Source organism: Chelonoidis abingdonii, chromosome 4, assembly GCF_003597395.2.
Source record: "Chelonoidis abingdonii isolate Lonesome George chromosome 4, CheloAbing_2.0, whole genome shotgun sequence".
In the NCBI taxonomy this organism is placed as follows: domain Eukaryota; kingdom Metazoa; phylum Chordata; order Testudines; family Testudinidae; genus Chelonoidis; species Chelonoidis abingdonii.
In genome coordinates this window covers 146,563,714-146,579,163 of record NC_133772.1, presented here as the reverse complement: position 1 = coordinate 146,579,163, position 15,450 = coordinate 146,563,714, and the positions used below count along the sequence as shown (strand labels likewise).

General features: G+C 40.9%; 1 protein-coding gene across 4 annotated transcripts in view; it reads right to left on the bottom strand.

Moving 5' to 3' along the window:
- The window catches only part of WDR89 (WD repeat domain 89), an 88,913-nt gene that overhangs the window by 38,397 nt on the left and 35,066 nt on the right, over positions 1-15,450 (bottom strand). For 2 of the 4 annotated variants that reach the window (XM_032789175.2, XM_032789177.2), the window contains exon 1: positions 700-953. The exons of 1 other annotated variant lie outside the window; for it this stretch is intronic. The gene's annotated coding sequence lies outside the window, so the exon portion shown is untranslated. Of the gene's footprint in view, positions 1-699; positions 954-1,258; positions 1,334-15,450 lie in introns of those variants that run through there. One more of the 4 variants, XM_075065740.1, reaches the window with a different exon arrangement.

Here is a 15,450-nt window from a genome sequence, read left to right as displayed (position 1 = left end):
AGGGACAGACTCTTAGAGGAAGAAATTTCAGAAGTAATGTGCCAAGGGGAATAAAATACACCAAAGCCTACATTCATATATAGGAAGGACATCATGTTTAAGGCCAATTCTGCCTTTGCTTCATATTGACTTTGTCAGAGCAGTATGATACATATGTATGTATAGCTATAATATGTCAAACCATAATTACAATTTTAAAAAATTCTCAAAACCCCATTAACAGCAGTAGGGGCTACTCCTTGCACATTCATTTGGAAACTAAAAGTTCACCAGTGCTCAAGGTGTTTCTATTTTGTGCCATTTCTGAAATTTGGAACAGAACATTGTACAAGAAAGTTTTGATACTGATGGTACTGTAGAGTTAAATCATGGTTTTCTCCCACTTCAGTATATAGGGATCTTGAAGATATGAGAGAATAAAGAAAGCATATTTTTACTGGTGTGTTCTCAGCAACATGGATGCTATCATAACTAAAGAAATTAGAACCATTTCAACTTAGTTTGGCTGAAAGACGAGAGGTGAAGATGTTGCTGATCAGGATTGTCTTTCTTTTTCCAAGGAGCAGCCTCAGCAAGACAGCTCTGAGCCTAAATGTATTTCTCAATACCTCCCAGGAATAAAATCTCATAAAATTGCTACCATATTCTTTACCAAACAGGAAATAGAAGACCAAGTGGCTGGCCAGTGTCTATACATACGTGAGAAAATCTTGAGATCCAATTTGTACATGTTGCAATCAAGATATTTTTCCTCATGGGACGTTCTAGGCAACATCAAAAAGGGTATGCTGTACACAGAGATGTTTAATATCAGTAATTTACATCTGATGAGAGACTGGAAACACCAAGGACTATTCAACATAAGCCAAGATGTCAGCACAAGCTGGGCACCATCCAATGTGCAGGCAATCAGTACAATCTCTTACTGCTAGGGTCCTGAAACACACTGTACAACCACCCCCACTTCTCCCTGCCCCAGAACCCCTCCCCACACACAAACGCTGCCCAGCAGCCCGCCCTCTACAAAACCTGCCCCAGAATCCTAGACCCTGCCCCAGCACCCCTCCTCCCACACACAAGCCCTGCCCCAGAGCCCCTCCCCGCACACAAACCCTGCCCCAGAACTCCTCCCCCACACACACCTAAACCCTGCCCCCAGCACCCTCCCCCCCCAAACCCTGCCCCAGAGTCCTACGCCCTTTGACTCCCCGCAACGGGCCTCCCGCCCCCGAACTAGTTCCCCGCTCCTCTCACACACCAGTTCAACGCCCTGCAGCCGCCTCTGCTTCCTCTCCCCCCCCACTTCCGGCCCGCTCACACCCACGCGCGCCGGGCCCGGCACAGGGGAATGACGTCACCTTGAGCCGCCTGCCTCGCTCCCTAGCCCCAGATAGACACGCGCACGCTGCACGCCTCACCCCAACCCGGTCCTCATCCGCCGCTCACCCTACCCGGCTGCTGCCCTCAGTCCCGCCCCGCCCAGCCAGCCATTGGCTGCTAAAGCGCGGAGTTTCGGGCCAACTCGGCTCTCACGATTGGGTATCAGCTCGGGAACGCGGGCAGGGGATTGGTCCGGAAGGAAGTGGGGGGGAGCCTCACTGGGCTGTGGGCGGGGCGGCCTGGCAGTAGGGGTCACCCAGCCCCTGGGGGGCTTGGCGCGGATAAAGCTGCTGAGAGGGTGTCCGGGAGAAGCAGCCCCATGGGGCGGTGCTATGAACGGCCCCAGGCCATTGCCCCCCCCCCACAGCCCGGGTGTGTGGGTCAGTCCCGGGACACCCCAGACGGGCCCAGCTGGGCAGGGCCAGGAACAGCAGTGGGCCCCAAGCCCCCGTGTGCCGACCAGGGTGCAGCGTGGTGACAGGCCACACCTAGACCCAGGGGCGCCTTTAGGGTTACCAGGCATCCGGTTTTTTGATTGGAAACCTGGTCACCAAGGGCCCCAGGCGGCTCCGGACAGCACTGACCCCAGGCTGTTAAAAGTCCAGTTGGCAGCGCTGCAGGGCAAAACCAGGTTTCCTGCCTCTCTTGGCACCGCGCTGCGCCCCTGAAGAAGCCAGCAGATCGGACTCCTAGACCGGGTAGCGAGAGGCTCCGCCTGCTGCCCCTGCCCCGAGCACTGGCTCCGCACTCCCATGGGCCGGGAAACACCCTCAACCTTTTTCATTCCCGTATGTAACTACATCTGCTGCCATGGAGGCCGCTCCGGCTGTTGCTGTGCAGTACATTACAGAGAGAAGGGGGTAGGGGAGTGAGGTAATATATTTTACCGGACCAACTTCTATGGGTAAGAGAGACAAACTTTCAAGCTTACACTGAGCTCTTCTTCAGGTCCTAAGCTCTGTAAAGCTTGAGAACTTGTGTCTCTCGCTCTCTCCCCCATAGAAGTTGGTCCAATAAGATATTACCTCACCCACCTTGTGTCTCTAATATCCTGGGATCAACTGCACTGGAGTCCCTCAGATCTACACAACTACAGCAGGGACACAAGTCATTTTTCTAACTCCAAAAGCCCAGGCTCCTGCTACTTGACCTAAATGAAGATTTTGCAACATTGCAGTGAAAAGCTTAAAAACACAAACTCTAAATGCTCTAATATCAAAAGATAAATCAAAATAATCCAAAATACATATTTTAAAAAAAACACATTTCAAAGCCAATCCTATTATTTTTGGGAGGGTGGAGGTAGGGAGGGCTGCTGATTTTTCAGTGTTTGTAGTTGATAATACAGCAATATTTACAGAGTAAGGAACAGAATCTCTGTGCATTGTATTAAGAATTTTAAAAATAGTGGTGCATTTGAATTTGCACTCTTCATTTGCATCTGATCTAGATTTTAAGTGGGGACTAAGTTTTCCTTTATAGATGTATGGGATTGAGGCAACAGACAGTGTCGTCAAAAATCATAATTGCCAGTAGTGAGCATGGAAACTTAAAATCAGTGAGATTACAGACTTCAGGATCCAGAGCTGTAGAAGATCTTATAGGATCAGGATCTACCAACATGTGTGACACACACAACAGTGCAGGCTTGAGAAATCACAGGGATATTACTTAGGAAATCCAAGTAGGAAGGCAGGAGCAGAAGGAAAAGGAGAGTACATGGCCGATAGAGAGGAGATAAGATAACAACCCCCTCTGAAGAAAAAAAAAAAAAAGCTGTAGGTCAGTATTTCCTATAACTTTTTGTTATTACACTTTTCCAAATGAGGGGGTGGGGTTAAATATAAACATTCCAGTAATAAAAAAAAGGTAGAAAAGATAAACCAATTTAAAACTCAGAAAAGCCAGAACAACAAAAAACCCCTTCCATATACAAATTATATCAGTACAATTAAGTAATTCTCATTTATTTTACCAATACCTAAGCTTATAGAAATTGAAATAATTTTTTAAATCAAATTTACCTTTTAGCATTCAAGTTTTTAATTTACATTTTTTCCCCCAACACAGATTAGTGGAAATGACTAACCTTTGATTTTATAACTTAGTTGTAGTCAGTTTCATGTTCTTTTGTAATAACTGAATGGTGTTAAATATGGGTTACAAATATTGCAAGTGAAAATTTATTTTTAAAATAAAAGTATTTGCAGGACTTTTTTTAAAACAGTATAAAAATATTTCCATTTGTTTAGTTGCCACTGCCAACACATGCACACACCCAAAACTTTTGAGTCACATTTGAGCTGATTCTGTACGTTTTAATGTTTTTCTGACATGTAAAACAAGGACTTTAGCTAAAGCCAATAATGTGGTCAAGTCACATGGGTAATAACTGTAGAACCATGCATAGTAAACACATGACTTGTTCTTCACTCTTGATAAGATTTTTTTTTAATTTTTTTTTAAAACAACCCTGGTCACATAGGGTAAGCAGAAGTTGATATCAGAAGGTGAGAGTACTGACTATTCAATTATCTGTCAGTGAAAAGCAAAGCTTAATTTTTGTGTACCCTGAGTAGCTGGAGGTGGAGATACTTAGTGTTAATAAATGTAAACTTTTATTCATGCTGCAGTATGACCATTAATCTACTCATTTCACATTACAGTACAGTTACTTTGTTATTTAGTTATTCTGGCAGCATTATAATTTGTTTTTATGACTACTAGAGTGCATTCTTGTTTAGAAACATCCTGTAATATTGTGAGAAACAGTCAACTTTCTTTGTAATTCACAACAATGTTGATATTTTGTGACCCAAGATTTCAGTAGATACATTTATTTCTAAATGGTTTCTTATTAGTGTACTGTATTTGGTATAGCTTTCTGCATTCATGACAAGTTACAGACAAATAGCTTACTTGAGTTAGAAGCCTGCAATCCATGCAGACATCGCTATTAGTAGTGACATACAGGACTGAGTAATTCAGGGTGTTTGTTTTCTTGTATTTTTTGTTCTGCAACAATTGTTTCATGCATCAGATTTTTTTCTAAGGTGTGCATTTAAAATCTAACAGTATATAATGTATAAACACAGTACAGCCATGATAAAGACCTTTAATCACATGCTTAGTTCTGTAGTGATATAACAACCTTCAAAATTGCTAGAATATACAAGCTCAAACACAAAATGTACTCTGCTGCCTTTGACTATGATTGATCATGAAATACTAATGATGTTGTACTAATTTCAGGTGAGTAGGCAAGAGGAATTTTTCCAGACTAATATAAAAATGCTCTGGAAACAGACATACACTGTCTAAGGGCCTGCAAATCCAGTCTAGGTGGGTGGACTCCCATTGAAGTCAACAGGATGCTGCACAAGTGCAAGAGTCTGCCCACCTGACTCTGATTGCAGGATCAGGGCCTAAGTAATTAATTTTGCAGCAGCTAGAAGACTGAGTAAAATCCTGGCTGCATTAAAATCAGTGGCAAAACTGGCAAAATACTCTAAAGTCTATGTATAGATTGCTGGATGACATAATTTTGAAGACTTTAAAACATGCTACATATATTTTGTATACCAGCAATGAATTTGATGCAGTTTCTATTATAAATGTTACTTGGGTTGCACTATAAATTGACAGTTTTGAACTGAGAAATATTTTTAGATTAACAGCCATCAACAAACTTGCTGGGATGTTTAGCACTGCTTTTGGCCATATGGTTAACCAATTCCTCTTCTCATTGTTCCCATTGTAAAAGCTGCTACAAAATCAATTATATCCTCCTACAGTTGCGAAGGTGATATTTAGTACTCCCATCTCATTCTGAAAAATATTCTATTAAAATATACCATTTTCTGAATGTCATACCTCTGCTGCAGAGTCAATCTAGAACAATAGTCAATTTCATGTTTATTGCTAGTTAGATTTACTTTTTTTTTTAAAATACATTGTTTAAGTTAGGAACATATGAACTGACATACAAAATCAGACCAGTGGTCCATCTTGTCCAGTATCTCATCTGACAGTAGTCCAGGAGCAGATGCTTCAGAGAAAGATGCAAACCCAAACCCCATAGTGTACACTTATGGAATAACCTGGCTATAAGTGATATTCTTTCTTATCCATCACAGTTAGTGGTTGGCATGTCCTCTGAAGCAGGAGAAGTTTTCATCCCTTATAACTTTTGTCATTATTATTCTAATGTAGCCAGGGATGTTCTCACTGTTCCTGTATTTATGTAGTCCTTTTGTGGAATCTTCAAGCTGATCGCCTTTTCCAAGTAAACTCTGTGGTCTTAGCCAAGAGAAGACAGTCATTTTCCTACCATCTGACTTTCCCCAGCATCCCCTCCTGTTTCCAGTCCTTTTTCCTTATATGGATCCTGAACTGTAGAGAGGCCACCAAAGTGCCCATGAGGAAGGTGACAGACAGTACTATGGAGATACTAAGATCTTCATATGGTGGATGGGGGTTGGGTTGTTGGGAACAGTCTGCCCAGTTTTGTTTTATACAACAGGGTTATTTAATCTTAAATTGGCTTCCTGAGCAGCTCATGAGTAACTATGTAAGTATTCAAATTAGAACTCCTGTGGAAGCATTTTTATTGCAGGATGGAGAAAGTTAGCAAATATTATCTAATACAGGAGACTGGGAGCTTTGAGTTGACCTGCTGAGAAAATAGTTGGTATCTCCATTCTAGTGTTTGACTTTGCAATAAAATGTCCTTTTATCATAGTTTTTTGTACATAATTAGCAAAAGTACATGATTTACTCAACTCTTGATTACAGTTTCTCAAGTGCTTTCTGAGCACTTCAAGTGAAAATTATTTAAAAAATAAGTATTTAAATGTCTATATTATGCCTGGGGGCTTGATGAACGCCATGCACTCCAAATTTGCTTCATTTTATATTGTCATCTGCCAAGCTGTCCATCATGTGAAAGTGGAAATCTCAAATGACTTACAACAAAAAGTTTTTTCCACTACAAAAACAGTGAGAATTGGGTACTTAAAAAAGAGAAATAAAACCTAACTTTAAATACAGTCTTCCCCATTCCCCGCATAACCTATTATTTAAAAAGCAATATGTACCTATTGAAAGTATCTACTGCTCTGAATTTGTATCACTGATTCCTGAGATGTATCATCAACAATATATACCAGATCCTTTACAAAATTAGCACTAAAAAGGAAAATATACACGTCATCCCATAGATTGCCAAGAAAGCTACCAACCAGCATACTCAAATAGGGTAGCTCTTTAATCCAAGAAGCATGGTGTCCTTTCAGTATATCAGCCAGCAGACACTGAGTAAGCATGGAAACTAAAAATAAATCAGACACATGTGAGTTTCTTATGATGGTGAAGAAGACAGCAACATGTTTAATCAATAGGTGAACTACTTTAGATGCTAAATTTTTATATTGTTCATTGCCGTTTGAACTGGCTGAGAATATTTATTGACAGAATTATAAAGTATCCAAGAATTATCTTTGAGTAAGTATTATAAAATATAAATAAAATACCTGCTGCACCAGGGTTGTCAGAGGCATAGTTAATTAATGCTAAAACACTGGAAATCCTTGAATAGATGGCACCGTGGAAATGCAAAGTATTATTACCAACATGAATAGATGTAATAAATTCTGGGGAAGAACCAAATTTTCAACATTTGGTAAAGTACATTCTACATCTATAGCACTGAACAATCCATCTCCATTGCAGTCCTTGTCCATTAGTGAAGAAAGTGTTAACTGAATTTTATTTGGACTTTAAAAATAGTTACAGCACTTAGTTGTGTAAACAGGATTGCTTGCTTTTCTTTGACTTCCTTAAGCAATTTGATATTTGAATTTCTGATTTCCTATATATGACTATATGTACCTCAATACTAGAGACCATGGGCCATACTGTGACAGTAATTAAATAATTGGATATTATAATGAAAGAAATCGGCATGAGTCCCTCCACTCAACCACTGCCTCAAAACACAAGATTCTTGTCTTTATCTTCAAGGACTGTCCCATCTCCACCCTACCTTTCAAATTTTCTGATCTTATCATGCAATTATTCCTTACCTCTGCTCTATCAACTATAGCACTAATCATCAGCCATTTGCCCACTTTTCCTATAAGCACCGTTGTACTTTCTGCCATGCTATATCTTACACATGGGGAAAAGCTCCCCCCAAAAATCTACAAAGCCATATACTCCATCAGATCAGTCCTTAGAGTTCACCTTTGCCATGAGGCCTACAGAACACCACCACCTAATAATGGCAAGCCCATCTTGTACACCAACATCCTACCTCTCTCCCGGATTATTTCACTTACCTGTTGTAACCCGTAAGAAAAAGGTCTTTAAGGCAGTGTGTGTCTTTTACTATATATCTACACAGTACCTAGCACAATGGGAACCTCTTCTGGTGGGGCCTCTAGGCACTACAGTAATAAAAAATAAATACTGCTAACAGAATGCATTTGTAAATTGTGCACATATGTAGGAGCAGGATTTTATAGTTGTACTATGAGAATTAATGTATGATTTGATTTCATCCTGCCAGCCACCCTTTTTGAATAGCTGAAAGGAATGACCCTCTGGGACATTGGTAGAAATGCATCTGACAGACTGCCAGTGTCTGTACTGATGTTAAGGCAGGGACAGACCAGAACAATCTTTATGACTGATTATGGTCACTCTTTTGTTTTAGGATAAGTTATAATGTCTACTATGGTTTCCTATATGTATTACAAATTAGGCACTCTAGTTAAATATACATTTCTTTGTTTTAAGGTTTTAGTAAGTAAGTGACAGAATCTTGTATTGCAGCGGTCCTCAATCTTTTCGTCTGGCGGGCGCCAGACAAAGGACCAGGGCAGCGGTGGAGCATCCGCCGAAATGCCGCCAAATTTCTGCGACATTTCGGTGGCGACGCCTCTCGATGACACCGGCATCATCAAGAGGCATCACCACCGAAATGCCGCAGAAATTCGGCAGCATTTCGGCGGATGCTCCACCGCCGGCCAGGACGTGGGTGCATTTAGGTGCCCCCGCGGGCGCCATGGCACCCATGGACACGCATTAGGGACCCCTGTTGTATTGTATCTGTGTTAAGGAGATTAGAGGAATATTGAAGGCCTGGGCCCCAATGTGAATTGTTTTAGTTTTAAGATTTAGGAAGGCTTAATTTACAATACCTTTTCTTGCTCAACATAAAAACTGTTGTATACCTTTGAAGATCTCTATAAAAGATTGGTTGTGTGAATGAGGAATGTATGCATCAGAAAAAGAAAAGGGGTGAAGGGCATTGTTATAGCCAGATGGTCAAGGAAGAAGGAGTGAAGAGACTTAACACCACCAGAGAACCATCAACGCGCATCCATAATGAAGGAAGGGCAGATTGATGACCCTGAGGTGCAGACTGGCACCCCTAAGGACAAAACAATTAAATCAAATCGAAACCAGGACAGGATGACTCTCTCAGAGGTGTACTGGAATGTGTATATCAAAAGATAACACAAGTAACCACTCAGAAACTGATACACCAAAATCCATAGACTTCTACAGAGAAAAAAGGACTATAAGAACAGGGTGCTTTGCTATAGCACTTTGGGTTTGTCTTTCCCCACTCCAGGAGCAGTGTACCCCAACTGTCAGAGCCCAGCTCCCCTCTGTGACCAATCTGGCTGACCACTAGGTTGATCCAGACTCTGGACTGGTAACTATAAACATCAACTGGCAGGACACGTGTGTGTGTGTGTGTGTGTGTGTATATATATATAACTGGAAAGCATATGTTAACTGCTGTATTCTCAATAAATGTGGCAGTTTTGCCTTCTCCCTTATAAAAGATCCCGTGTGCTTTGTATAGAACAACACATTGTCATAGTGATAGGGCTACTGCACCTCTGCCCCCATTCTGGTCTCTCTGAGTGCACACCCCTCAGAGGTTAGGTCTTGTGCATTTACCTCCTCTGGGGTGGAATTCCACAGTTCTGCCATTCTTTGATTGGAATCTGGTGGCTACAGTACCTTATATATCAACCATGCATATCCAGCAGGTCCAACTGGGTTTGGTATCTACAGTTCTTCCCTTCATCAATATGGGACCAGTGTTACATACAGTTGCCAGCCAGCTTTCTTAAAACTAAAGTATTGTTTATTCCCACAGTAGGAACAAAGCCTAAGAGAAAAAGGATTTTCAAAACAAATAGTCTACACACATATCTCTTATTGAAGGCTTCCCATTTTGATGATGAAACAGGCAGGGTGTTTGTGTGTCAGTTTGGTTTCCCAGCACGCCCTATCCCAGCAACTACTGTCCTCTCTCCCAAGAGTCCCTTTTTAAATTGCAGTAGTCCTTCTGATCATCTTTTGTTGCTGGGTCTTTTCCTATCCAGCGTTTTCTTAATGACCCATTCGTGTTGACTGAAGAGGGGCTTGTCTTGAGCTGTTTTCCTTCCTGCTTGTTTGTCCTGACAACCCCCCCTCCCACATTACACAACCAACATGTTCATATAATAAATATTCCCTATAACAAGGTTATACATTATTCATAAATTATTACAAAGCAGCTCGATCAGCATTCCTGTTGTAGTCCCCGTCAATACCCGGCCCAGGCCAGGGAAGTTAATGATCCAACCAGTGGTCCAAATTTGGTGATGAATCTTGGTCACATGCCACTTGAGGCACAGTACGAAGAAGACACAGCAGCTCTAATTCATTCACACACACGACATCTTATCTGCTGAGAAATTATTCTGCCTCGCTTATGGAATTGTCAGTTATTAAGTGGACTCAGTTTTGAATTGCATTTTTGTTGGGGACTTCATAATTTTTATTTATTGACCTGGGGCCTGATCCCCTTGAAATCAACAGACATTGAGAATATTAGCATCTGTCATGTTTGGGCTTCACAATTTCAAATTAATATGAGAAAAGCATTGTATATTTGGACCAGTTAGTTACAATCTCAGAATTGCTATATTACCATTATTATAAACAATGCATCCACTAATGAGCATTTGCATTGACTAGCAAGGGCTGGGAGCCGTGTCCAGACATACCCATCAATGGAAAGAACTGAATCAAAGAGCCAAACCTAACTATAATAATTTTATATTTTTCCTTCAATTCTGTATTAATGAGGTTAGTCAGCTTGAAGTCTAGACACGATACTGATACAGTAATGAGGCCAACTCAGCAGCAGCTGTTGTTATAACATAAGTGGGATGGCACCCGCAAGTCTGCATACTAAATTGGTACTGTTTGTGCTCTTACCACACTATACCAGAGATATTGGCAGCAGTTGCATTTTCAACTCTTAAACCATTTAACAAACTGAAATTTGGTATATCACAGCCTCAGCCCTAAATAAATATTTTTAGTTCTTAAAACAAAGTCAGTGACAATTTCAGTTATACAAACAAAAAAAAAAAGTTGTAGTTTTTACAGTCATAACTAAGTCAGTTTAGTTTAAATCAACGATGAAAATCCTTAGTAATCATTGGTCCATAATTAATCAGTTGGTGGTGGTTTATTTTCTAAAACAACATGAGGCTACTTGATTGATAGATAGATGGATGTAAGCAGAGTCTGAATGAGCTCTCCCCTGACATCTCGTGGTGAGCTGTGGAAAAAGATTTCAGGAGCTGTTCTTGTTTGCATGGGCACACCCACTTTGCCTAGGTGCTCAGCATCATGGGATTTATTGCCCAAATGATCTTGTGTGGCTGGTTTTGGATCCCCAGTCTCCTTGTTAATGGGGTAGGAGTAATAAGCGGTTGTTATCCTTGTTGTGTGAACCAAGGGCAGCAGAACTGTACCTGGCAAACCCTGGTAGAGGGACTCACCCTCAACTGAACGGTACTTGCTAAGTAGGAGACATGGGTTCCAAAGTCCAATTGGAGGAGAGGAGTGGTAGATAGGTAGGTACTCACACCTGGTGGTGTAGGCCCTGTTTAAGGGTCTTAGACACCATTTGACTGTTTCTCTCTCCACAGCATAATAAGAGCTAATTTAGATTAAATTGCGACTCTTGCTTTTCTAGTGTTTCTATTGCAAGACTGCCCAGTAGGTACCAGCCCTGAGGCTCCCCCACTAATACGAGTACTGTAGTGCAATCTCCTTATTATGAGTGTAATTTACAAATGTAGATTTTTTGGTTTGTTACAAAACTGTACTCAGAAACAAAAAGTCTACTTAGTCCTACTTCTTGTTCAGCCAGTCATGAAGACAAAACAAGTTTGTTTACATTTACAGGAGATAATGCTGCCCACTTCTTATTTACAATGTCACCTGAAAGTGAGAACAGGCATTTGCATGAGCCTGTTGTAGCCAGTGACACAAGATATTTATGTGCCAGGTATGCTAAACATTCATATGTCCCTTCATGCTTCACCCACCATTCCAGAGGACATGCTTCCATGCTGATGATGGTTCTCCTTGATAACAATCCAAAGCAATGCAGACTGATGCATGTTCATTTTCATCATCTGAGTCAGATGCCACCAAAAGGTTGATTTTCTTTTTTGGTTGTTCAGGTTGCGTAGTTTCCACATCAGACTGTTGCTCTTTTAAGACTTTTGAAAACATGCTCCACACTATGTGTCTCAGATTTTGGACAACGCTTCAGATTCTTAAGCCTTGGGTCAAGTGCTGCAGCTATTTTGAGAAATCTCTCATTGGTGCCTTCTTTGCGTTCTGTCATATCTGCAGTGAAAGTGTTCTTAAAATGAACAATATGTGCTGGGCTGTCATCCAAGATTCCCATAACACGAAATATATGGCAGAATGCAGGTAAAAGAGCAGAAGACATAATTCTCTCCTCAGGAGTTCAGCCACAAATTTAATTAATGCATAATTTGTTTAATGAGCATCATCAGCATGGAAGCATGTCCTCTGAAATGGTGGCTGAAGCATGAAGGGGCATATGAATGTTTTGCATATCTGACACGTAAATACCTAGCAATACCTGCTACAACAGTACATGGGAAACACCTGTTTTCATTTTCAGGTGACACTGTAAATAAGAAGTGGGCAGCATTATCTCCCATAAATGTAAGAAACTTGTTTCTCATAGCGATTGGCTGAACAAGAAGTAAGACTGGGTGGACTTGTAGGCTCTACAGTTTTACATTGTTTTATTTTTGAGTGCAGTTATTTTTTGTACATAATTCTACATTTATCAAGTTCAACCTTCATGATAAAGAGATTGCACTACAGTACTCATATTACGCGAATTGAAAAATACTATTTCTTTTTTCCAGTGCAATTATTTGTATTAAAAAAAAATATAAAGTGAGCACTGTATACTTTGTATTCTGTGTTCTAATTGAAATCAATATATTTGAAAATGTAGAAAACACCCAAAAATATATAAATAAATGGTATTCTATTAACAGAGCAATTAATCACACAATTATTTAATAGCTTGACAGCTATACACACACACACACGCAAGCACTCAGCGGACAAATAATTTATTTAACTCCTGGGGGAACTCTGCACCATTAAAAATTCTGTGCACAATATTTTAAAATTCTGCAAATTTCTGCACATTTGTCAAAACACCACAATATAAACACTCTAGTTTCAATTATTTTGGTAATTTATTTCAAAATACCTGTCAACAATATGTCAACAATACAGACAACAGCAAAGAAGATTCCCCCAGGAGTAGAGAGTTAAAGAAACCCCTATAGCAACCCAGTTCCAGTTGAAGGATGCCGGAGGGGGCTGTGTGGGGCCCCCAAAGCCTAGCCACAGGGCATGCCCTGCCCAGACACCAGCATCCCCAGAGCCTTTACTCCCCCCAGCTTTGTTACTGTCCTGCTGGAGGATGTGGTGTGCTGCAGCCCTGGCCTTACTTGCCCTTTGCCATAGCTGGGTCTCTCAGGCCCTTTCCTTTCCCTGGTAGAACGAGGATCAAGCAGAGCGTGCAGCCTGTAGCCCAGCCAGGCTCCATAAAGTCCAGCAGCCCCCTAGTGATGGCCAACAGCTCTGCAGCCCCAATTCTGCAGGTGAAACAGGGAATTCTGTGATATTCTGCATTGTGCAGTGGCGCAGAATTCGAGTAATATAAATGAAATGTACCCATCAATTACACAGAAAGTCCCAATAGCAGACGTTCAAGCTCCAGGTTATTGATTCAAATCCATCCCCAGTTAGTAGTGACCAAAGTCACTGTGCTCGGACAGTCATTCAGTGATCTGCAATAAACAGGTGATTTCAGTCCATTGTTCAGTGCAGTGAAGAAGTAATCTTTTACAATTGGCACTTTTTTGGCAGTTGTAGCAGAGAAGGAAAGGGCTGAATGAACATCAAGAATGATGTATCTACACCAGAGATAATCAAACTATGGCCTTTGGATCATCAAAAGCGATGGCTAGTAATTTGGGCCTGCACCACTGAAGTCAGTGGAAGTTTTACTATTGAATTCAACAGGAGTAGGATCAGGCCCTAAATGCATACATAGGAGTTAAACTAACTCTGCTGATCACGTAAATATACAGTTAAAAGTAGATAAACAAATGGCCACTGAACTACAACAATTGCTTACATAGAAAAGTATTTTAGCTTTATCAGTGTGATACAGGGTTGTGGTTTTGATTTTGCAAGAGCTCTCACACTGCCTTCTCTTTTGCACTTTATTTCATTTCCCCTTCCCCCTGCCATTTCTTTCAGCAGGGAGAATCATCACCAGCATGACTAGCCAGCTCTCGGCAAACCACCGAAGCATTCTATTACTACTGGTGGTCCACAAACTCCAGTGACAATAATGGAGTGCTATATAACAATTTCTCAATAGTGTATATTGACCTGGTTATTGGACTATCAGCTCTAACTAGCCTGGCTTGATACCCTACGCTAGCCTTTGAAACTGGTTTGATCAGGAGGGACAAAAACCCAGCAACAATGAAAAGAACAAAGAACTTCGCACTGTTTAAAAAGATGCTCTTTCTAGGTCCCACAGGAACTAGGTTGAAAGATAGTGGGCACAGGAAAGCATAGGTGTATCTGAAAAAGTAAGGCCTGCCTAGGTCACCAGTATGGCGGTCGTAGTACTGTTGCTATAACATACATACATGTAGGTTGTTTCTTATTTTAAAATCCTTTTTTCTATAATGCTTTGTTCCAATGTCTAAATAAAAATATTTTGCTCTAAGAAGACTGTTGGTCAGTCTCATATGTCACAGGTTCCCAAAGGAAGAAATTCAGATACCGAAAACCCAGTCAGAGCTGCAGGGTGGTAAGGATAGGATAACCTGATCAATGTACCAGTCTAATAGTGGAAGAAACTGCAAGACTCCATCCTGAGAGAGGAAGAGGCCTCAGGCTGAGCTGTGTGTCCTCAGAGGCCAAAAGGGGCACACATGCACTAGCCTCAAACATGACCCCCAACTTGCACCCATACTGAAAATCTGCAACTGTAATAGCTCCTGTTGTATACACATGTGCTCCACAACACTGAAGTCAATTCTAATAGAAGTTTGAGATTTTTCTTTTCAATTTAGTTTAGAGCAGGGCTTTAAACATTTTTTGGTAAAGTTGAATTTTTGTAGATGTGTGTATAAAGCAGTCGTGGTACAAGGAGAAGTCTACAACAGACTGTGCTCTGAAAAATGATAAAGGGTTCTTGTTACTGGCAGGTTTGATTTTCTATATTTCAGATAGCCTGTGTTTTCAAGATGTTTATAATGTAACAGTTGATATGTTGCTACTGCCATAAAAAATATTCTAAATCACTAAAGAAAATTCAACACAGAAGTTCTGTCCTCAAGTTTGCATTTTTTGCATTTGTTGGTGTGTGCCAATTTTAAGCTTAATTAAATGCAGATTTCCAGCTAGAACAGTGTGTATATTGATATCAATGTAGATTTGCTGTAGCTATATTTGTATTTGTTTTATGGTGGGAAGGTACCCAGAAGAGATTACAGTTGGGAGTTAGCCACACTACTGTGGGTCTGGAATCCACAGTCTTAACACAGGAGCCAGGCAGTAGTGTGCAGGGAAAAAAACATGAACATTGTACTTGCTTCGCAAAGTCTGCAAGAAGAAAGTACT